Genomic DNA, 22,957 nt, shown 5'->3' with positions numbered 1-22,957 from the left:
CTTGGCCTGGTATTGAGTTCATGTCCTGTACCAGATAGAATCATTTTGATTTGAAATGACAGAAAAATCAGCCATACTAGGTGTTGGCAGCAAAGGGTACTATTGGCTAACCTGCCTAAAGAGGAGAGAAATGGTGGCTGGGGAGATAGTTCAGTGGATAAAGATGCCTGGTGCCCAGCCTGATGACCCGAGTTCCACCCTTGGAAACCACATATCAAGAGGAGGGATCAGGCTCCCCGATATTGTCCTTTGATCTCAACACAGTTACTGTAGCACATGTGCACCATTGAACACAAATATCCCCCCTCAAATAAATTTTTAAAATGTTAATTATTTTAATTTTGTATGTGTGTTTGAGTGTCTATGTATGTGTGCTTGCATGTACATGGACACACATGTGGGTGTGCATGCATATAATGGCCCAAGGTTGATGTCATGACTCATCTTTGATAGTTCTTCTACCTCATTAATTGAGATAGGGTCTCTCAATCAAACACAGAGATTGTGGATTTGCCTAGGTTGGGATCCCCTCTCTCTCTGTCTTCCAAGGCTGCAGTTAAGGTGTGTAGTGTTTCTACTCTAGTTGATGGAGTGAACCTGGGAGAGTGGGACCTAAAACTGAGGGGGACTAGAGTTTTATGCAATAGCAACTTTAGTCAAAACATCAATTTGTCCTCTAAGTGTTAAGAAGAATCACATGAGTAAGGTGTTCAGTCACAAGGGTAAGCTACATATGGCAAGAATACCTTTTTCTGTAGAGGCACATGAAAAACAACAGCTGAAGTAAGCCCACTCCTGTCTGCTACACCTGAGAGGACCACTGACGTGCAGTCCAAGAACAATTCCATGCTTTTGAAGAACTGAAGTCACAGACTCTTGTCTTGTTTTCTTGGAGTTTTCTCCTAAGCACTCCGAAAGAATTCCCCTGGCGTGCACGACTCCATTCTTGGATGTGTTCCAACAGGCACCCTGACCACCTCATGTGTATGAGAGTCCTGGGGATCCTCATGCTTGTCTGGCAGGCACTCTAACCACTGAGCCATATCCCCAGTTCCCACCGTAGTTTTCAGAATACACAAGTAGGACAGTCAGAGATCTGGCCTCAGGTTTGGTCAAGGCTGTGCTTTGATTTCTCTCAACTTTTGAGGCCAGGGTTTCTCAGCCCAGGAGAATTTTTTCGCCATGATATTAAGTCATCTGGATATGGTGGTGGGACGAGTCTGTAACTTAACAGTCTAGAAGAGGCTGGAAGATGGAATCTGAGGTCAGCCTGGAATACTCAGTGAGGTTCATCTCAAAAGAGTGATAATAAGAAAGCAAAGTCAGTGTGGACCAGTCATCACGTGATGAAGGATTGCTAGCAAAACAAAAGAAGAAATATAGAACACCATCACCCCCATCTTTGGTTCTAGTTTCTAATGTTTCAGGCACCTGTGTTCAACCATAGCCTGAAATATTAAATGGAAAATTCTAGAAATAAAAATAAAATTTAAATTATGTACTGACATGAGTAGGAAAATGAAACCTGTACAGTCCCATTCAGTCCTCCTAGATCTGGATTCATCCTATCTAGTGTGTATACCCCATATGTACTACCTGCTTGCCAGAAGTCAGCTCCATCTAGCGTGTCCACACTGTACATGCTACTCACTTTCTGTGAGCATCCTCTGTCCAGCATGTCCACATTCTATATGCTGCCCACTCATTAGTCACTCAACAGCCTTCCTTGTTACCACACTGACTGTTGTTGCTACTGTTTGTGTTCAGGTGGTCCTTATTTTACTTAATAATCACCCCAGAGGTGGAGGAGGAATGATGCTAGCCCCATAGGCATGCCAGCAAAGTACATTTAAAGCAGTCAAAAAGGTAAACTTTATTCTAGTAATGCACTTATGAAAAGCAACTTAGTATAAAGAATTATTTAATAGGAACCGTCTGTCTACCCACTATTTCAAACATCTATTAAAGGTCTTAGAATATGTCCCATGTGAGTAAGGGGGCACTATCATATAAGCCTAATATTTACAATTACTGAATGTAACAGATGTAAAGTAGTTCTATCACACCACTGTAAATGCCTCTAGGGAGCCTAACCCTGTTGTAGACTATTGGGAAGCACTGTGTCTTCCGGCAGCTTTTATTCAGTGTGATTCTCCTCTTCTAGTAATATACAGAATGATGCATAGCTTTGCACCCATCTTGGGAAAGAGTTTTTCTACTTCCCAAAGTGTTGAGTCATCTACTAGTTTGGTCATCTCAAAGCTGGTCACAAAGATACAAGGAATGGCATTGTCTTAGAGAATTTTTTTGTCCCTTCAGCTTCTGCTAGGAGGTGTATGGTGCTAGGAATGGGGGTGGGGGCTGGGGGGGCAGCCTTGCTCAAACCTTGAAACTTCTCTGTGATGCTTCCACTTCCAACTTGTGTGTTTTGTTTTGGCACCCCTCAGTGAGGACTGCCGTCTCTGTTCTGGTGAAGTGACTCCTAGGGAAGGAGGCAGTGGCTGCGTAGCATTAGGTTACAGGCTGTTGCTTGAAAAGACTGAACCATACAGTAGTGATGCTAACTTTAATCACTACTCTCTGGGCCTCCAGTGAGAGTAGAAGGATAGAATGATGTCATCAGCCATGCCCTCACAAGGGAACATCCATAAAAGACCCCTGAGCATGGGGCTGGGAGAGCTTCTAGGAAGGTCTCAAAACTCTGTGGGCACCTACCGTCTTTTCCACTTGGGTGTTCCTGAATTGTAGCCTTTAAGATAACTGGATAAGCCTGTTCTTTTTGCTGTTGAAGTGAACTATGGAGCCTAGAGAATCAGAATCCTAAATTTGTATTCAAATCAGAAGTGTCAGTAACTAGGGAGGGGCTGGGACCTCGGCAGGTTAGATCTGTGGCCCCAACCCTTAAGCCCATGGAATCTGGTTTCCGTTTTAGGTAGTTGGTTTCAAAGTGGGATAGGGTTGAGGGTGTCCAGTCTAGTGTAGAATTGGAGAGTCAAGACAGCTCTTAGAACATCTTTGGACCTGTGGTGGTTTGAATATGCTTGGCCTATGGGAAGTGGCACTTTTAGGAGGTTTGGCCTTGTTGGAGGAAGTTTGTCACTGTAGGGGTTGGCTTTGAGGTCTTATGTTCAAGCTCTGCCCAGTGCAGAAAAGAGTCCTCTCCTGGCTCCCTTTAAGATGTAGATAGAACTCTCAGCTCCTCCAGCACCGTGCCTGCCTGCAAGCTGCCATGCTTCCTGCCAGGATGATAATGGACTGAACTTCTGAAACTAAGCCAGCCCAAGTTAAATGCTGCCCTTTATAAGAGTCGCCTTGGTAATGGTGTCTCTTCACAGCAGTGAAACCCAAACTAAGACAGGACCCAAGTGTTTAGGGGGGAACCAGGTAAGTGGCTTGCCCCACATTATGTGGCTATAAATGGCAAGGGGAAGGGAGATACTTAGAGCCTGGGCCTCAGACTATCTACTCTACTATCAGTGTCCTGTAGATGTCTTAAACAGTTGAGGAAAAATGAAAGTGGAATAGAAAAGTGGTTTATCACACCTCTGGTGAAATGTTCTGTAAATGGGACTGAGGAGAGAAAGGAGTGCTGAAAATCCTACATAAAATAAAAGTTAAAGAGGAAGGAAAATCCAGAATTATTACCATAAGGTAGATATTCTGTTTGCTTTGATATGTAGGGAGGCAACTGCCTTCTAAGACATGTGTGCGCTAGGAAACCATTTGGGGATGTTCTTAGGTTAAGAAGAAACAGTTCGCAACAGTGCAGACTTCTGCTGGTTCTTCAAACATGTGGAATTTTGTTTGTATGTGTGTTAAAGCTAATGTCTTGTTAGATTTAAAATCCTGAGACTAAAACAGCCACTTTAGCTACTTTAAAGCTGACATTTAAGGCGGAAGGAGATACTATTCCACTTTCTCAGGAATCTGAACTCTGTGGGGTTTTCTCTTGTTTGAGTTTTTCCAGAAAATATCTGGAAGCATTTGGGTTTGTGTTGTCTGATAGGAAGAGAGACAGCGGTGGTCTCTTAATTAGACGAAAGGCAAGTTGCAGGCAATCTCTCATTTGAAGGAGGCTAATTTGTGTCCTATGTCCGCTTCATAGCAATTTGTGGTCCTGATCACAATCCGTAGGCAAACCCCACATACCTCCTGAATACAGAAGCAGAGATGGCCCTGCAAACTGCTCACCACCTCTCAATACAAGATGAAAGGCTAACCTTTCTTTATAACTGATTTCCTTCCTCCACATTCCCTCTTTGAAACACTATCGAGTGTTTATGTCTGCTGCCGATTTAATATGAAGTGTTGGAAGTGTGGTATTTGAAGTTTGGGAGCGTCCTGCTGGTCTCAAGTTTTCAGGCTTGAAATTTTTCCATTAAAGTGGAAGTGTGCTTTTCTTAAACTCCCACATCCAGAGTAAGCAAAGGCTCAAGCAAATCCTCACCTAGCAACACTAATGCATTGGGGTGAATGTCCCACCATGGCCATTGGAGACATGGCCAAACCGCAGCCAGCACTCTAGCAACAGCTGATCTTTTCTTAAGAAAATCATTGTTTTTTTCTTTCTCATAGCTAAAAATCAGTGTCTTGACTCTTCTTCTGGCTTCAGGTATGCAGTTGACATCTCATCACTTCCTTCTCTCTTTGGCCTTTCCCAGTGCCTTAGCTCAGGGGCCAGTCAGACAGGTTATTGTAATCCAAATGGACCTCAAGTTCATTTTCAGCTGCTACCAAGGCTGCCATGCAGATCTAGTGTTGTTCAGATGTGTGATGGTTCCCCGACCCCTCAGGGCATCTTCAGTTTTGCCTGACCACGCTCCTTTCTCACAGAATCCTTTTACCTAAAGACGCAGCTGTCATTTGGAAATATGCTAGAGGCATTCTGTCCTTAACATTGTGTGAGTTATCCTTTATGCCATAGGATACTCTCGGGCTCAAATCATCATCAAAGTCTAGCTTAGATCCCTCCTCATCTTCGAGGACCTTCTCAAGATAGTTCTCGTCTGTTGTACTACAACTGTCCTCATTGGATTGTGCCTTATTTGCCTGGGGACGTGAACCCGGCTCTTAGTGGTGCTCAGTAGATAGTCACTGAATTAAGTCAGAGGTTAGGTGGAGTGAGTGTGTGCATGTGTGTGGAGTGAGAGAGGGAGGGGGCGATGAGGTGCTTCCTTTTTGCAGCATGGGGTTTTGTGGGGTCACAGAAAGCTCAGCAACATCTAGACTGGGAAAAATCCCACAGGGCAATTGACCCTGATATTAGTGAATAAATTGTTAGCAGGAAAAAGAGAGTTAGAAAAATGAGCATGGGACCAGGAGATAACAGAAGATCTTAAAGAATTCAGCAAACTGGGGAAATAAGAACACAGGAGGAGACAGATGAGGAAGTGTTAGCATGGATCAGGTGGGCCAGTGCCAGGTGGTGATGCTACGGAGAACCCTTCCTGAAACAGTGACTAAGTGTACGCCCATGTGCTCAAGGCTAGGTCTCCCCGTGATGGTACTCACTGAGTGCAAAATGTAAGAAAGAAGCATCGTGCAGGCAGGCCTTTAGGTCATGGGGGATTAGGACCCAGTGTTCTTCTTGCATTGTTTGGGTTCTTGGCCATGAGGTGAGCAGTTTTACTTACTGCTTCTGCTGAGAAGTGCTTCCTGGGCCTGGTAATGAGGCCTGTCACTCATGAACCAGAGTCTCTAGAATTGTTGGTCAGAATAAACATTTTCTTTTTTCCCTCTCCTCCTTTTCTTTCATTTATTTATTTATTTATTTATTTATTCATTTATTTATTTATAATATAGCTCAGGCCACCCTGAGAGTCTCAGTTTGGCAGTCTCTCCTTGAACTCCTAAGCCTGTTCCTATCATCTAAGTGCCTCAGCACACCTAGCTACTCCGTCTCTTTTTAAGTTGATTGTCTCAGGTATTTCGTTTTGCTGACAGAACTCTGACCAACACAGAGCTACTTCTGAAATACGCAGGCAGTTTAAACAGATTTTGCCACCAGTTGCTAACTGCTGAAGCCGGATAATGTGTGTCCATTTGAAGGTTTCTTTTATTTTATGTGCATTGGTGTTTTGCCTGCATGTGCGTCTGAGTGAGGAGGTCCCAGCCTCCTTGGTCCCAGTCTTCTTGTTCAGAACACTGTCTTGAGAGGAGAGTGTTTGGCAAGGTGGGTCCTCTCTGTGAGGCTGCTCTTTTGAGAGAGGCATTGGCCTAGACGTAAGAAGAAAGGTTTTGGTTTTTTGATCAAGTGTGATGCCCATGAAGGTCACGGTGTCACTCGGGATGTGTATTTACCATGTTATGATTCTGAGTTTGTGGCCTTGGTGTACAGGAGAGTAGAGCTCTGTGATCCACACTGCTGATAGAATTGAGTCGATAGAATTTCAGTCAAAGCATAGAAGCATCTCCTTACACTTTGGCTGCATGGTCTTAACCCTTAGTTGATGCTCCTTACCTTAAGTGAGAGAATTCAGATCCAGGAGGGCAGGGTCAAGTCTCTGAACTACAGATGCACCACTGGAGAATCCCTTTTTGTCAGGGTTGTCCTAAGGATTGAGTGAACTAATATATGCAGATTACTTCAATGATGTCTAGGACATAATGCCAGCTATATTGACTCCTTTCATGTCGGTTGAAGGTTTAGTGCACCTACCACCTTTAATTCTTCCCCTCAACCTCCTCTGTCTGTCCATCCCTTCTTCCCCCGCTCCAGGCTCAGAGCATGTTGGAAAGCTCATTGCTGTCTTATGGTAAAACAAATGAACAGAGAAGCCAGATCTGCACCAGAGCCTAGCCTGTCCAGACCTTCCCCCCACCCTTCCTTTTCGGGCTTTCAGTCTCCTGAGTTGCTGGAGGGCTTTCCTGGCCAGGGCACTGGGAGTGGAGCTCTGCCTGGAACCCTCATCTCCAGACTACAGGCGCTTTCTGCTGCCATATCTAGTTTCTTACATCTTACATTGGCATCCTGCTTGCTGGCTAGAGTGTTCTGTGGAGAGAAGTTCTATGGTTTGTCTGCTAGGGCCAGAGTCAACCCGTCCATTAAGGAGAGCCCGTGTGATGCTCTTACAGGCAGGGGAAATGGGAGAGTGCTTGGTGTTCCTTAGCACTCTGACTAATCCCTTAGCCAGCAGCTGCTGTCATTTCCTCTCCAAGGCCTGGTGAGCTTCTTGGCCAGGCTAGCAGCACCTGTGAGGCCTTCCCTCCCATTCCTCATAGCAGCCTGTCATGGTCTCTGGTTAGTTATTTTATTACCCTGTGCTGATCGGATCATTGTCTCCCTGCACTGAGTCACCTGCTGGCCTTGACGTTCACCCTTGACGTTTCCTGGTAGCATCCCCTCCCCCGAGCCCCCCAACATCCTGTGATTCTTTTTACTACTGTTCTCTCTTAAGCCAATTGCTTGCCCCTTAATACTCTTTCTTGATTCCTTCATTTTCTTTGCTTGCTTCTGTTTATTTTCTATTCATTAAGCTGAAAGTAAGTTTACAGGCCTGTCTCATTTATTCTGGAGTTGCGGCTCCATCTATAGAATCTATACATCCCTCTGCTTGCTCTGCAGCTCAGCGGTGCAGAAAATTCCTAATAAGGGGAAGACCTCACGCCCAGAGATGTGACAGGTGCGGTCATGATGGGAAGACCAGGTGGGATACATGAAAGAGTACAGCGAATTCTGGGTTTTTATTTCCATTGCTAAGCGGTGAGTCTTTTAGAAAGTTATTTTTATCTGCTTCCACTTCAGTTTTTGAATTAAAAAAAAAAGGAAATCATAGTATCTGTTTCTTGGGGGCTGTGTGAAATTATGTGTTTTTGACACTAATTTAGTCAAGTAAAGCTTAGTTACTATTGCTGCTATGTGTATTGAGATCTTTGAGGGTCACAGTAAAGTAGCATTTGTGTGTGTGTGTGTGTGTGTGTGTGTGTGTGTGTGTAGAGTACTTTTAGGTGACAATTTTTGTGAATTCATTCATTCCTTACCCTTGCTTCTTTTCAGTTATGGGGGAGACACCACAAATGATCTGGGGTCCACATCTGTCTTGAGTATGGGGGAGGTGGGTGGGTGGTGGTGATCTGGGGTCCACATCTGTTTTGTACAGATGCAGTTTTAGGCTTTGGGATGTGGAGACTGATCTAAGATTTCCTCTTGGAGGAGACAAGGAAGGGAATGGCAGGCTCCTTCTTGCTTCTTTAGACTCTGTCCTTGGTTCAGCACATGGAGACTGGGGTGGGCTGGGAGGTATTCAGCAGTTCCATTGTCCTCAATGAGCCATGCCCAGGGCTCCTGAGCCTGGCATGGGCCAGGTAGAATGGTACAGTGGGCAGACCAGCCTCGAGTGGGGAACTTCTCCCCCTTTGAATATATAGTAACTATGGGAGGAAGAGACTGTGGGGAGGGATGACTGTGGGGAGCAGGGAAGACTCACAAAAGACCTGGCATGCTGTAGATGCTCGTCTTGTTAGTGCTTTTCTGGCACAGCATGCAGTTCTGGGTTGTGGGAAGCTGCTGCTGAAGGAATTTCAGACAACAACAGACAGGTTGCAAGAGGCATTTTTGTGGGCGATATATACCCTTTAGACCTCACACTCCTGTGAAGACTGGTCTTGAAGAGTTCAGACTTGTGTCTGTCTTGGTTCCTTATCTTAGTGACAAAACAATGTCAAAATGCACATTCTGGGCTCCAGACCAGACTGCTGCCTGGACATGTACCCTTGTGAGAAGCTTCCAGATGTGCCGATGCCACTGTAGCTCAGAGCCCCCTGCCTTTAGCAAGCCACAGTGGCTGCTCTTGGGTCTCTGTGGTGACGGTCTGAATGGGAATGGCTTTCTTAGGCTTATATGTTTGCATACTCGATCTTCATTGGAACTGAGTCAGAAGGATTAGGAGGTGTGGCCATGTTGGAGGAGGTGTGTCACAGGGACAAGTATCACTCTTGGTGTCTGTCTCTACCTCCTGCATAGGATCAAAAGGCGAGCTCACAGCTGCTCCTGCACCCCCATCCTAGACACTAACGCTCCTACACCCCCATCATAAACTCTAACCCTCTGGCTCACAGCTGGTCCTGCATCCCCATCATAGACTCTAACCCTCTGGCTCACAGCTGGTCCTGCATCCCCATCATAGACTCTAACCCTCTGAAACCTCAAGTCACATCAGACACTTCCTGCTATAAAGTTGTCTTGGTCATGAAGTTTTGTCATAGCAATAGAAAAGTCATTAATACATCTGTATTCATTACTCTTCTCTCACTGTGACAAAGTACACCCTAGAACAACCTGAAAGAGGAAGGATTTATTTGTGCTTACAGGTCAGAGGATTCAGTCTGTGCTTGGCCCCATTTCCTCCAGAGTGCGAGTGTGAAGCAGAGTAGATTTTTTTCATCTCATAGCTGTCAGAGAGCAGAGACCAAGGAAGGGACCAGAGGCAAGTATAACCTGCTTACCCCAACTGGTCTATTCCTGATAGGCCCACTTAAACTTCTCAGAACCTTTCAAATGAGTGCCAACAGTTCAAGACCAAGTGTTGGCTCTGGAGACATTTCATATCAGAACTGGATATCTTCCTGGGCATTGGGATAAAACAGGAAACAAATACGCTTGTTATCTCTGCCTCAGTAAAAAGATGCAATAGTAGTAACAGTAACTATGTGGCTTCTACATACTTTAACTTACTTAGTTCTAATAATGGTTCTGCAAGTTAGGTGATGTCATTATATGCCTCCTGTGGGACATGTCCGAGTTCACTCTCCAGAGTTGGTACCCTTGTTCATATCCACTTCTTTTATTTCATGTAGGATTGCCTTGGACATAAGCTTTGGAGTGTGTAGCATCTATGGTGTGTGGAAATTTGGTAAAAGTGGGTAGAACAGACCCTGCATCATTCCTGAGTACATCCAGGCCCAGTTCAGGAGGATGCTTGTCTATGCAGTAGGGAATTGTGCATACTGGTGAGTCAACGAAGTTGATAGAACAATTGTCCAGCTTCTGCCTTTCATATTGGCTCTGTCCATTCTCCCATCAGTTGGTAAAGTGTTGGGTGTTAGCATGCTCTCAATGTTATAACTGGGAGACAGTTTCTTGGGCTTCTTTTGCTCGATCCAATGGCGAGATCAAACCTTCCTCCCCTTTAGAAAGCCTAAGGAGAGTGGCTCTTGTTATTTGTTGGGAGAGACCTGAACCCAGCTTCTGAGGCCTGTGTGCTTTAGCAAGCTTGGAAGTAGGTGCCCAAGGAGGGATTTCATGCGAGTCTGGGTAAATGTGTTTCAGATCTGCTTTCTCAAACGAGAAAGCTATGGATTCCTCAGGCAGCTGCAGCAGATGTGAAAATCAGTACAAGGCACCCTGGCTGGGTGCTGGGCACTGTGCCCAGCAGTCTGTGCCCTCTCATTTCTATCTCACACTCCACTGTGAGATAGAGCCACTGTCCCTGTTTAACCGAGGAGGACGGTGACTTGGAGAGTTAGTGATACCTCTCGAGAACATCCAGGACTTGAATCCATTCCTCTCTGAATCTAGGGCCAGTATATTTTCCTTAATCAGTTATTCCTTTTTTTGTGAAAGAAACCTGTGTTTTCAGCGTCACAGATGACTCATAGGCAATGAGTTCCCCCTATTGTGACATGAAGGTTTTCTCTGGTATGCAATCAATAGTGTTAAGTGTTCAAAATGAAAGTAGAAAAATGAGTGAGTGAGTGAATGAAGATGGTTAAGCACTGGTACAGGAACACAAGCATTTCTCCTACCCCAGTATACCCAGAACTTCATGATTTTCTTTTGAAGGATTTTCATGTTGTACATTTTTTTTCATTTTTGTGAAAAATGATATCATCATGTCTGAATCATCAAGTTTCGATTCTTATTTTTAGCTACGATGAATTCTGGACTCTTTAATAGAGTGCCCCAATTGTGTTTCTGATGTCTGTCCCCTCATTTAAAATCTCATCGCCCAGTTGTGTTATCTAGCAGTTCTACCTTCAAAGTTGCTTGGTTTAAGTCAGATGCCATATGTGGTTTCACAAAATTTGGGTTTCTTTGAAAAAGTCCCAAGAAGGATGAATAAAACTATAGGCATTAGTTGATAGGCTAATAAAGTGTGTATGTGAACTCCCAGCAAGTGTTGTTCTAGAATGTACAGCCCCTACTCCCTACTCAGGCATACATGCCAGAAGAAACAAGGAAATGAGGGGTGGACAAGACCTGCTGTGCTAATTAGAATTCCACGTCAGTGCTTAAATGGACTGACTTCTTAATTAAAGAAACATTTCTCAGGGGCCTGACATCTCCCAGACCCTCTCCAAGCCTGTACCTTTATGTCACCTGTTTGTGGGATGATGTCTCCATTTCTGCATTGAGTTGTTTTGAACCACAACTCCTTAGCACAGTTAGGTATGTCACTCCATGGGCGCCACCTTTCTACATGCTTGAGCGCTAATGCCACATCTGTTCCTGTCCGGTTTGTTTAGGCAGATTGTCTGGCGGATTCTCTTACTCTTTTTTCTGTTTTGTCTTAGAAGAAGACGAGGTAGGAATTGTACGAAACTTTGTCTCACTTTTAAAAACACGGAGTTGCCCTTCAGTTGGCCTTCAGATTGGCAGCGCCTTCCTTACTGCCCACCCACCCTGAACCTGGATTTGTAAATCACTGAATTAAGTTCCCTGAGGGCGCCAGCTTACTCATAAACTATCAGAATATTCTGTTTTTCTCTTTAGAACAGAAGGTAAATTTCACTCTCCTGCCCTCGAGGTAACTATGACCAAAGCAAACAAATGAAACTTTCCAAATCAGATCTTAACCTTAGGTTTCAGAATGTGAGAAACGTTCATTAAAGTTTTATTTAAATATAAGTTGGTTTCATGCATGAGGGATATCTTGAATTTATTACTACCCAAATGTCAAATTATACTTGAGTTAGTGTTTTTTATTGCTAGTGTTTGGGTGTGCACATGTACACATATGTGGGCATCATGTGGGCATCAGAGGTTAACTTTGTGGATTCAGTTTTCTCCTTCTACCTATGTGTGGATTACCTAGAGCTTGAGTTCAGGTCACCAAGTTTTCATGGCAAAATGTCTTTACCTCTGAGTCATCTCATTGGCCATGCCCCCCCACCCCAATTTGTATGTGTGCACTGTGGGGACCAAAGAACAACCTTGGGTATTGCTCTGAGGAGTTTTGTCAACCTCCTTAGAAACACGGTCTTTTGTTGGCCTGAGGCTTACCAATTACTTTAGGCTAGCCGGGGAGAGCACTAAAGATTCACCTGTCTCTGCCTTCCTCACATTGGGATTACATGTACAGGCCACCACGCCCACCATTTTTACATGGGTTCTGGGCATCAAACTCATGACCTCATGCTTACAAGGTAAGCAATTCACCAACTGAGCTCTCTCTCCATCCCTTGGCTAATTAAAAAAAAAAAAAATCCTAACGATGACAAAATACATTCATTTTAAATCCTATTTAGTGTTAGCCTACCTAGGTGGCAGGGTCTCTACCACCATTTTTCAAGGTAACAGGCAGCCAAATGCCCTCCCCTACCTAACCCCATGGTGTGTGTGTGTGTGTGTGTGTGTGTGTGTCTCCACACACTTGCTGTGACCTTTCTCTTGGTGTTAGACAGACCAAAGGAAAGAGAAGCCTAAGGTACTGACATATGGCAAGAGTGTTGCCAAAAGTTGCATCTTGGAAGCAGAATTTTCAAAATGAACCCTTTGGAAACTGAAGGGACTACAATCCATAAAGAATAAGAAAGTAAGAGTTAGAAAGAAATGGTTACAAGCTCCTTGTACACACTTAGCAAAAACAGTGCTCCATTCCGCTCCATTCCTCTCCATTTCTCCCCCATTCCCGGTGATTGAACCCAGTCAGGAAGCTGCCTTCCTTCAGCCCAGCATTGCTCTTTGTTTGATTCGTATCTGTTGTGCTGTTGCCAGGTAGAGCTGTATTAATGAATAGCGACTGGTAGAGGTGGGGGGGGGGGTGGGAGGAGCAGTTAAGCAGCCTTCCCAGTCATCCTTTCTAATAGAAACCACTTCTGCTGGAGGAAAGAGCTGATCCGAATGCTGGTCAGTGATACGGAACTCATGGAGCTGGAGAGCCGGGCTGCAGGGAGACTCAGCTCAGCAAACGATTGCTGGCTCGAACCTTTCGGTTCCGTTTGTCTCTGTTCATTTATGGAAAGTATAACGAATGTATCAAAGGTGGTAAAGCTTTATTCCTCTATGGAGGACAGTTTATTTAAGGCCACCATATGTAAAGACCAGTGTTCCTTACACATCTGTAATTCATGTACCTCTTTATTTAAAGGAGGAGAAGTCATCTCATAAATCCTTGGGGAGTAAATGATTTCGTTACATTGTAGCTTAAATATTCCCGAACATAAAACTAGGTATATAAACTTCATGCTTCTAGCATGTCTATAACTATAAACCAATGAAAAATTTATAGCGTAAATTCAAGCAAGAGTACAAACCAATAAAATTCAAATCAACGCTAATTTATTGTGACAGATAATTTTGTTTGACTAAAATTAAACCTCCCCTTGAAGACATGATTTTGTTTCTGACAGCCAGAGTGCCAGTTCTGAGCTCCTGGGAAGGCCGCCCACCCTCCCTCCCTTTGTTTCTCGGTAAGTAGGCTTCCTTTGTGCCGAGTACCTTTATTTAGCAGAATTTGTGACTCAAACTTCAGTTCTGCCTCATCTATTTTTATTTGGCTTTAATAATTAAAATTATCACAGGTGACTTTAATAAGATCAGAAGATTCAGACTTGCTCTTGACCAAGTATGTTCGAGGTTCACCCCAGTACTGCAAGCAGCAACAAAACCGTAAGAGAAATGACTGCTGTTTTTTTGTTGTGTCCGAATTGCCATTCAAAAACAAAGGGAGTGGGAGGATAGACATTAGGGGAAAAGTCAACCTGTTTTCTGCTAGCTCTTGTCTTTGCTAAGAAACGTCTTAAAGGGCAGTGTTTCGGGGAGAAGGCAGTGAGTGACTGCTCAGAGAAGGGCTGACGTGGAGAAGGGAATGGTGAGCCGGGAGCTAGAAAAGATTGTTTAGAAAAATTCAACTTCCTCAGTTACATGAGTCACAATTTCAAGGTATAAGTAACCAGTGGCTGCTATAACGAGCAGCACAGATACAGTACGTTTTCCCTCTCTGAGTGTTCTGTTGGACAGTTTGTTGTGGGGCAGTGGAGGGGAATATGCACTGAGACCGCCTTTAATGTTCACGGGCTGAAAGAGGACAGTTTATTTAAGGCCACCACGATATTTTAAAGACAAGCAGTGTTATTTTAGAGAAGCCAGTTTTTCATAAGACACATCTCAGTGCTGTGTTAAAAATGTGAAGAATATGTCTGTGGGAACAGACACGCGAGGTCACAGAAGCTCTTGAACTATGATGTGGTTGTCTGGATGTAGAAGGAGGTCCAGCTGGGAATGTGTAGTGTTTAGTGCGTTGTGGGGCGGTGGATCATGAAAGGAAGCTTGGGAAGGTCGAGCTAAGGCTTGAAGCTCTGGAGACCTAGAAGGGATGGTAGGAGCTTCGCCTGCTCCTGAAGCACGCCAGGCCCCTGTCATGTAGCCACAGCCTGCCTCTACCATAGAGAGAATTGTGGCCATCAGTCATGTAGGGCAGTACCCACAAATCCCTCCTTATGTAGATGAGGCATCTCAGGCCAAGCCGATAGGAAGCACCTGCTCTGAGATCCAGCCCACCCCAAAACTGTATACAAGGATCCAGAGGAATAAAGGTGTGTGAGAATGACTCCGTCATCTGAGAGCATCTGTCACAGTGCTGTAACACTGCCTGGGAAGAGAACGCTTTCCTGAAGCTTTGATCACCAGAAGCTCCCGCGCACTCTGTTCTCTCCCTCACTAGCCAGCCTGCCCCACTCAGCCCTCCTTGGCTTGGCTAGGCTCAGCACAGCGCAGCCAGTGTAACATCTCGTGACAATAGCGGCTGGCTGCACCAGAGCAGTGGCAGCAGTGGAGGTGGCGGAGGCATTTCCCCTTCCCTGCTTGGGCCTTTTCCCCTTCGCTTGAACCCTTCCACCTGGTCCCGCCAGAGGTCTCTGCGGACAGCCTTTGGTTGCACAGACCCGACAGTGCATAGGGTGAGGGTGCCTCTTTGAGGAATGAATAAATGTGTGTGTGCTGATGGCAAGTGGTTTTTCTTGTTGGTATGGCAAAATACCCACTGAAAATGACTCAAGGGAGAAAGGCTTTCTTTTGGCTCCCAGTTTGATAGTATAGTCTGTCTGGCTGGAGAAGTCATGGTGGCAAGAGCTCGAGATGGCTCATCACTTTGATTCTCTGAGCTTGTCCTGGCTCCCAGTTCCAGAGCACCATCCATCATGGCAGGGAGGTCAAAACATAAGGAGCCTGATGGAACTGTTCATTATCACATCCAGCAGGAAGCAGAGGATGATGAATGGCTACTGCTAGTCAGTTCTCTTCTCCATTCCTTGAGTCCAGATCCCAACCAAGGAACAGCTACTTACAGTCGGCGTGGCTTATTATACTCAATATAATTCCCTGCAAACATACCCAGAGGCCAGTTCCGCAAATGTTGGTTCTATTGCCATCTATCAAATTGACAATTAATTCAACCGTCACAGCATCCTATGGAGTGATGCTGCCCACAGCTGAGGTGGGTCTTCCCATGCCAGGCAACCTAATCTAGATAATCCCCCACAGGTGTGGCCAGAGGATAACCTAGTCTAAAGAAATCTTTATAGGCATGCCCGAGGCTTGCCTTCTAGGCCAGTGGTTCTCAACCTTCCTAATGCTGCAACTCTTTCAATCCAGTTCCTCATGTTGTAGTGACCCCCCCCCCCAACCATAAAGTTATTTTGTGGCTACTTCCTAACTGTAATATCGCTAGTTTTGAATTGTAATGTAAGTATCTGATACGCAGGATATCTAATATACAACCTCTGGGGGTTGGTACCCACAAGTTGAGAACCTCTGTTCTAGGTGATTCCAGATCCTTTCAGCTTGTCAGTCAGCACTAAACATCACAGGGTAGGATGAAGCTGTTTGAACACTTTCGTATGCTAGTGGCCAGCTAGAAAGGAACCCATGAAAGAACATTGAGAGAGGTAGTGGAGAACCAGAAGGAAGACGGAAGCTTGGGTGCAGGGTGGGGAAGTGAGGTGCTGTGGAGATGGATAAGGTAAGATGTTTGAATCTTGGAAATAAGCACCTGTCTGCGCTCTTTACAGGAGATGCGCTGAGATCACAAAGCCCCCAGTTAAGTGTTCACGCCCAGGCATTTGGGAAGATGTCATGAAGGATTATATTAGGGCTGGGACTTGAGGAATGATTCCTTGACATGCTAGTCTTCCTCTCCTCCACTTTACCTACCCAGCCACAGAGAGTGGTAGATAGGTATTCCTCTTCCGAGCCACAGCTCTGCCCCTTAGTTGGAAGACAATGTAAAGAATGACAGATCTGACTAGATCTATCAGCATGCTTGAAGCAGACGCCATTTATTATAAAGGTAGGGTCCGATTTCATGTAGAATTCTCATACCATCTTAAAGTAGTACTTGTGGTAAATCAGTAGGATGAGTAGTCATATGGCATCAGTAGACCGTAGTAGAAATGATCATGTTAGCTGCTAAGAGTGTATCTGATGAGAGCACCAGGAAAACATGGCGGCCGATGAGGCTGAGCTATAGGCTCACATAATAGTCAACTCATATGGCCACCCCATGCCTCAAAGTTGGTTGTATAAAAATAGTTACTGTAATGGTTCCTACAATAGGGTAGATGTGATGATGACTGAGAAACGCTGGCCAAACAGCTCCTGTTGTCATAGTGAGAAGATTTCAGTACCTTTTTTCTCTCAAGTACATGCTATGAGTTGGTGGCCCCCATGACTGTATCAATACTATTTGTGGGTAAGGGAGGAAATACTGATTCCTCGGCTTTGCCCATGACCCCGCTGTGCCAGGCTGGCCTTGTGGTTTGAGAATTCTTGCTCTGGACTTGAATAGTGTCTTACGCACTTCTTTCTCCCCTTCTTTTTTCCCAGTGTTGGCTCAGTCAAACCCAGAACATCAGAAATGCTAGGCAAGTGATCCTACAGCCGGGCTTCCTCCCTGCCCTGCATTTTGTTGTCTTTCTGTTGGATGTTTATTTTCTTACTTGCTGTACACTGTACTTCCTGTTGAACACTGGCTCTCAGTAGGTTTCAGGTGTGTGGACTAATATTAGTCTAAATATTGATGTGTGGGCATTTCATATCTTTCTCCTTCACCAGCTCTTTTCTTTGCAACCCATATTGAATTTTTGGACAATAGGGATGACTATGTCTTGGGCAGCCTAGTTCTCAGGACTTTTTTTTTTTTTTTAATTAAATAAAACAGAGTTTTGAAAATAGAAACTTTGCTAAGACAGCCATTTGGCATGTTAAAAACTGGACTGAGTTTAGTTTCTAAAATAAATAATTTTAGAAATGCTTCTAAAATAACTGATATGCCCCTTGTTAAAAACTGGGGCTGCTGTTGTTGGGGTTGGATGGATTCCAGCATGCTTTCTTTCTCCTTGGGGGTGAGGGAGGGAATGTGGAGGAGTGTTGTACTCCATGCTAACACACACACACACACACACACACACACACACACACACACACACGGAGTCATGCACTGTATTCTTTCTAATGTGCCTCTCATATAGTGGCATCTATTTGGTTGTATTGTAGAATGTACCTTGAAGATTAAAATAAAGAATAAAGTAATTACTGCTTTCAGACAAGGTAGAACATTACTGTTAACACTTTCGCTTGGAGATTTTGCTTATTAAGAAACCATTGTATTGTAACCAAAGCAGCGTGAGTGGGCCTGTGTGTTTAGGACACATATTTTTCAGGTGACATAGATGAGAAATGCCTTCAAAATTGTATTAGATGGAAACTGCATGCCAAATCCCCAGTACCTAGAGTAGCACACAGTGATTACTAAATTAATGAGTTTCTAACAATTAAACAACTCACTTAATGGCCACATCTACCATCTTTTCATTGGTGAACAGTGTTAGGGACTTGTAAATCTCACATGGCCTGCAGTTTGCCTGGCAGCTGATTCGATATTGCCTGTAGCAACATTTATATCTGTCTCATTTTCATTTGTGACCTGAGCTTTGCCAGGGCCCTCAGTGTGACCATGGATTTGAGAACATTCATTGGAACCTGGTAGACTACTCACATAGTAGACAGTGACTCCCCTATCCTAGAATTTACCAGTAGCCAATACTTCACAGTAAGGGGTAGAACCCTTTAAGCTCCGCCCCTCATCTGTGACTGGTTGTTGACAGGGCCAGTCTCTGCTGGCCCAGTGCATGTAACAACAGTTGATGTGATTGTGCCATGCCCAGAAGGTAGCATTTTGCATCTTTCTCTCTTTCTTCTGGCTCTTACATTCTTTCCAACCTTCTTCTGCTTTCCTTAAGGGGGAATGGTAGAAATGCCTTGTGTATAGCTGGGCATTCAGTTGTCACATATTCTCAGCACCTTGAGCAGCCAGAGTCTGCCGTCACTTGCAGAGAGAAGCTAAGAGCAGCGTCTGTCTATAGCGGGAAGATAACTATTGAGATACTGTGACAATTTAGCTAAGCAGTGATAAGGTAGCCACCAGGGCCTGTGACTTTCCTAGCTGTGAGGTTTTGACTCACTTTACAGTACTAGGCATGGTTTCTCTATGGGCCTCAGGTTTAATCAGAGAGCGGTGAGTTACTCCGTATCAGCCGTACCACTGTTGCACAAATAAGCTCGTATTTCCCAGAAGGTAATATTCTGTCTCAGAAGAAGCTGTATGTCTTCTGTTTGGGGTTGTCTCCAAAGCACCATCTCGGGAGGCATTGTAGCTTCCTAGTAAGTATTTGTTGATTGACGTGGTGCTTTATAGTGTCTACAATGCCTTTCTAATTGGTTCCAATAGTGGGTGCCTTTAAGAGCCTGGCTGATAGCATCACCCTGGTATGATGGACATGAAACCAAGGATTAAGGTGGCCAAGTTAGTTCTCTCACAAGGTCTTGGGTCCTAAGTAGCAGAGCTAGAGCTACCGGCTGTAAATCTGTTGGCTTCTGTGCTCTTTCCCAAATAGCTTCTCAACATGAGTTAACAGAAAAGCCCCTCTCCTTTGACCAGTTGAGACCCTCCTTGTTTCAAACTATGACAGAGAGAGTTCCTACATGTAGTGTCTTCCAAATGGCGCGTCGTCATCACCGGTCACATAGTCTTCTGGGTGCCAGTGTGGATCATTTCCAGTAGTCTCCTGGGTCACCTGTGGGAGGAACCTATGATAACACTTCATCATGGTGGTGGGTAGGGATTTAAACCATCGCTCTCTTCAAACAACTTGTATTTGTTTTTCATTCATTTGAAATGTAAATTAATCAACACCAAATAACCCAAGTTATTCTATTTACTTATTATTTACTTTTGTGGATGTGTGTTTTGTATGTACACATGCCTATGTACTCCACTTACGTGTGCGGAGGCCAGAGGAGAAGATTGAGTATCCTGCTGTATCATTCTCTAGCTGAACCCGGAGCTAGGCTGGTGCCATTCCTCCTGTCTTTGTCCCCGCCATCCCCACACCTTCCTCTCCCCTCCCAGCACTGTGGTCATAGATGAAGCATGGCCGTACATAGCCTTTGTATGGATACTGGGAATCTGAGTTCAGGTACCAGACATGCTCAGCCAGTGAGCCATCATCGCTCAAGTCTACAATCCAAGTTCTTCAAGTCAGACTCTTCTTGGCTCTGAGAGGACCATTCTCCAGCTACTCTTTCTGGTCCTGCATGCCTGGTCATTTGGAGATAGAAATTTAAGCAGTGATGAGTGAGTTCTGCTGGTATTTCTGGAATCTGGCCTAGGAAGCAGAATTCTCCCATGGGATATTAGAGGAGCAAGAGAAAAATGCTGGCCCAACACTCAGGTTCTCAAAGGGTAGGGATTCCTGGGTACACACTTGTCAGAGCCATGTAGCTGTAGCCCAGACCCTAACAGCACTCAGCCAAGACACCAGGCAGTCCAGGCACCTTATCTCACGTCACTCTTGGTTTTACTTAGTTGTCTACTGAGAGAGATAATGTGGTAACTTCACCAAGTTTCTGTCCAGTTTGTGGTTAGTATGTCAGAGTTCTAACCAGACTGCTAAATTTGAACAATGACAGCCTCTGACAAATGACCGAAAGGCATTGCTAGATCATGACTCTGGTGCTCACACAGCTCTGGTGTCCTTGGAAAACATCAACAAGAATCTCAGCCCTTTTGCTTGTGTGGACATTGGAGCTGAGGCGTTGAAGGAAACAGCTAACAGCCCCTGTACCCTCCCCTTGCAGCCATGGTGGTGGTGGGGGTGTTAAGAGCGGTTTGGGGTAGAAAGTAAGCTTTCTTCTCTTTTCTTTTTCATCACTGCCATCCAGAGAGCCATTGTGCTCTTCTCTGGCTGTGACAGAGCAGGGCATCATCCCTGGTGCTGCTCGAGCACAGCGGAGGCTTTTGTTATCCCATGACACAGTAGGGAAAGGATTCTGGGAAAGCCTTTCATGGAGCGGTTCTGAGTTGGCCATTGCTGTCTCCGTGGGTGAGAATCTTGGGAATATGGTGCACACGGATGGACCTTGTGAGTGGACGGCTGAGCAGAAGCAGAGGTGGTTTTGTTTGGAAGAAATAATGCTGAAGGAAAGGAAAAGCTACTTGTTCTCTGTGGTCACACAGATCATTTTGTTTATTTTTGTTTTTAGTGTCTTGTTTTCTTCATTTTTCCAAACTGCTGATGCCTTTTCCTTAAGATTTAGATGATTTTAGAGGTACAAGGACTTGTTACCAAAATCACTTACTCTTTTTTGTTTGTTTGTTTGTTTGTTTTGAGATAGGGTTTCTCAGTGTAACAGAGCCCTGGCTGTCCTGGAACTCACTTTGTAGACCAGGCTGGCTTCAAACTCACAGAAATCCACCTGCCTCCTCCTCCAGAGCTCTGGGACTAAAGGCGTGCGCCACCAGGCCAAGTGAATCACTTATTCTTAAAACAGGTGAGCACGTGTCTTTCCCGCCTCTCACAGGTGGCGTGGCACAGGCATAGTTTTATCTTGTTGAAAACCTTGCTTTGAACTGGAGGAGGGATTGCACTGTTATTAACGAAGCCAGCACTAGGACCAGAAAGCTCTCAGCTTGACAGGCAGTTTCTGTCGAGGACACCTGCCACCACTGCACAGTGTAGCCATTGTTCCTTCTGTGAGAGCATTGTGGGCAGAGCTGTGGCTTTTAAAGCCCAGAGCTGAGTCCTCCTTTGTCTTCCTGCCTGCATTTCGGTTTCAGTGGAATCCGTTCCTGTCTATTCTGATTTTACTGTTACAGATTTAACACGTGTTTACTCATCCATGTGTTTCTTCTGCGAGTGCATGCTGGGGTGTCTCAGTGGTACGAGGAGTGGTGTGCAGGGTCAGAGTCGAGGCAGGTGAGCTAGACTCAGATGCCTACTTCCTTGGTGTTTAGCAGAGGAAAGCATTTGACCTTCAATGCTTAGAGGTTCCAGAGTAGCTAAAGGCCTTGGTACACTTAAATCTTCTTAGGAGTCATGTTAATTTTTTTTAAAGATTTATTTATCTATTTTATATATGTAAGTACACTGTAGCTAGCTGTACAGATGGTTGTGAGCCTTCATATGGTTGTTGGGGATTGAATTCTTAGGACTTCTCGCTTCAGTTGGCTCTGCTCGCTCCAGTTAACTCTGCTCGGTGAGCTCCACTCGCTCAGGCCCAAAGATTTATTTATTATTATACATAAGTACAGTGTAGCTGATTTCTGACGCACCAGCAGAGGGCATCAGATCTCATTTTGGGTGGTTGCTGGGATTTGAACTCAGGACCTTTGGAAGAGCAGTCAGTGGTCTTACCCGCTGAGCCATCTCACCAGCCCGGGAGTCATGTTAATTAAAGGATGGGTGTGCAGCACACTTGCGGGAGTGACATTTGGATAGGATTTTCTATCTGTGCAAACTTTGTGGGATAGAACAAGAAAATACATTTCTAGGAAAGTTCTGTTTGTCTGTCAGCCCTGAAGTGTTCCTGGACACTGGGGTGTGAATTTCTAAATGAAATGCTGGTACACAGCGATGCCCTTCTGGTGGACTGCTCGGGACACAGGAGTATTACAGATAACTATTTTATTTTCTAATTTTGAGGTATTTATATAATGAGATATCTTGAGGATAGGATCCAAGTGTAAACAAAAATTTATATCTGTTTCATAGAATCATATACAAGTACCCTGAAGGTAAATTTATTTTGAAGAACAAAGTTTCATAGTATGGAATTTTCCACTTAAGGGTCTATGTTGGCATTGGGAGCATTTCAGGTTTTAGAATATTTTTAATTTTTGCATCAGGGATGACCAGGTTGAGTGAGTTTAGACTTCATTTATTAGCCCTTATTATTCAGATAAAAGGCAATCTATGGAGAATAGGCAACCCATTCTTGTTCTGAATCCTCATACTCCTTTTAAGAACTTTAATTGTGGAAACCACGTATGTTCATTGTATAAAACTGGAACATATCAAAAAGGAAATATAAGTATATTCTAGAAATGCTTTTATTCACGCCTTGATGTCTTTAGAGTATTCCATAGGATAATCCATGCTTATATGATTTGCTGTCTTGTATTTTTTGGTTTCAGGGACTGAGGTTTCAAGAGAAGGTCAAGGTTAATATGATAATATTTTTGGCATATTTGTGATGGGTTGATAAATACCATTTTTGACTTACCAAAAAGAATTGTAGGCTGATCTCTGAAAATAGCATTGGTTCTGTTCCTTCTTGCATAGGATTTTGATATTCAGAATGTATAGATGTTTTCATAGCTACTAGTGTAATTAATGCTTAGCACATGAAGACTTCTTAATCTCTTACTTCTCAAGAGTTGCTGTCAGAAGATTGTCCCATTTG

At 44.4% G+C, this 22,957-nt stretch overlaps 1 protein-coding gene across 14 annotated transcripts in view; it reads left to right on the top strand.

Annotated features, from left to right (window-relative positions):
- Positions 1-22,957, top strand: part of Apbb2 (amyloid beta precursor protein binding family B member 2) — a 337,969-nt gene that overhangs the window by 47,860 nt on the left and 267,152 nt on the right. The window contains exon 2 of one of the 14 annotated variants that reach the window (XM_031342491.1): positions 13,570-13,629. The exons of 12 other annotated variants lie outside the window; for them this stretch is intronic. The gene's annotated coding sequence lies outside the window, so the exon portion shown is untranslated. Of the gene's footprint in view, positions 1-7,680; positions 7,703-13,569; positions 13,630-22,957 lie in introns of those variants that run through there. One more of the 14 variants, XM_031342493.1, reaches the window with a different exon arrangement.

Source organism: Mastomys coucha, unplaced genomic scaffold, assembly GCF_008632895.1.
Source record: "Mastomys coucha isolate ucsf_1 unplaced genomic scaffold, UCSF_Mcou_1 pScaffold22, whole genome shotgun sequence".
NCBI classification, from domain to species: domain Eukaryota; kingdom Metazoa; phylum Chordata; class Mammalia; order Rodentia; family Muridae; genus Mastomys; species Mastomys coucha.
Note: the sequence above shows the minus strand (reverse complement) of the source record. Positions and strands in the feature narration are given on the sequence as shown.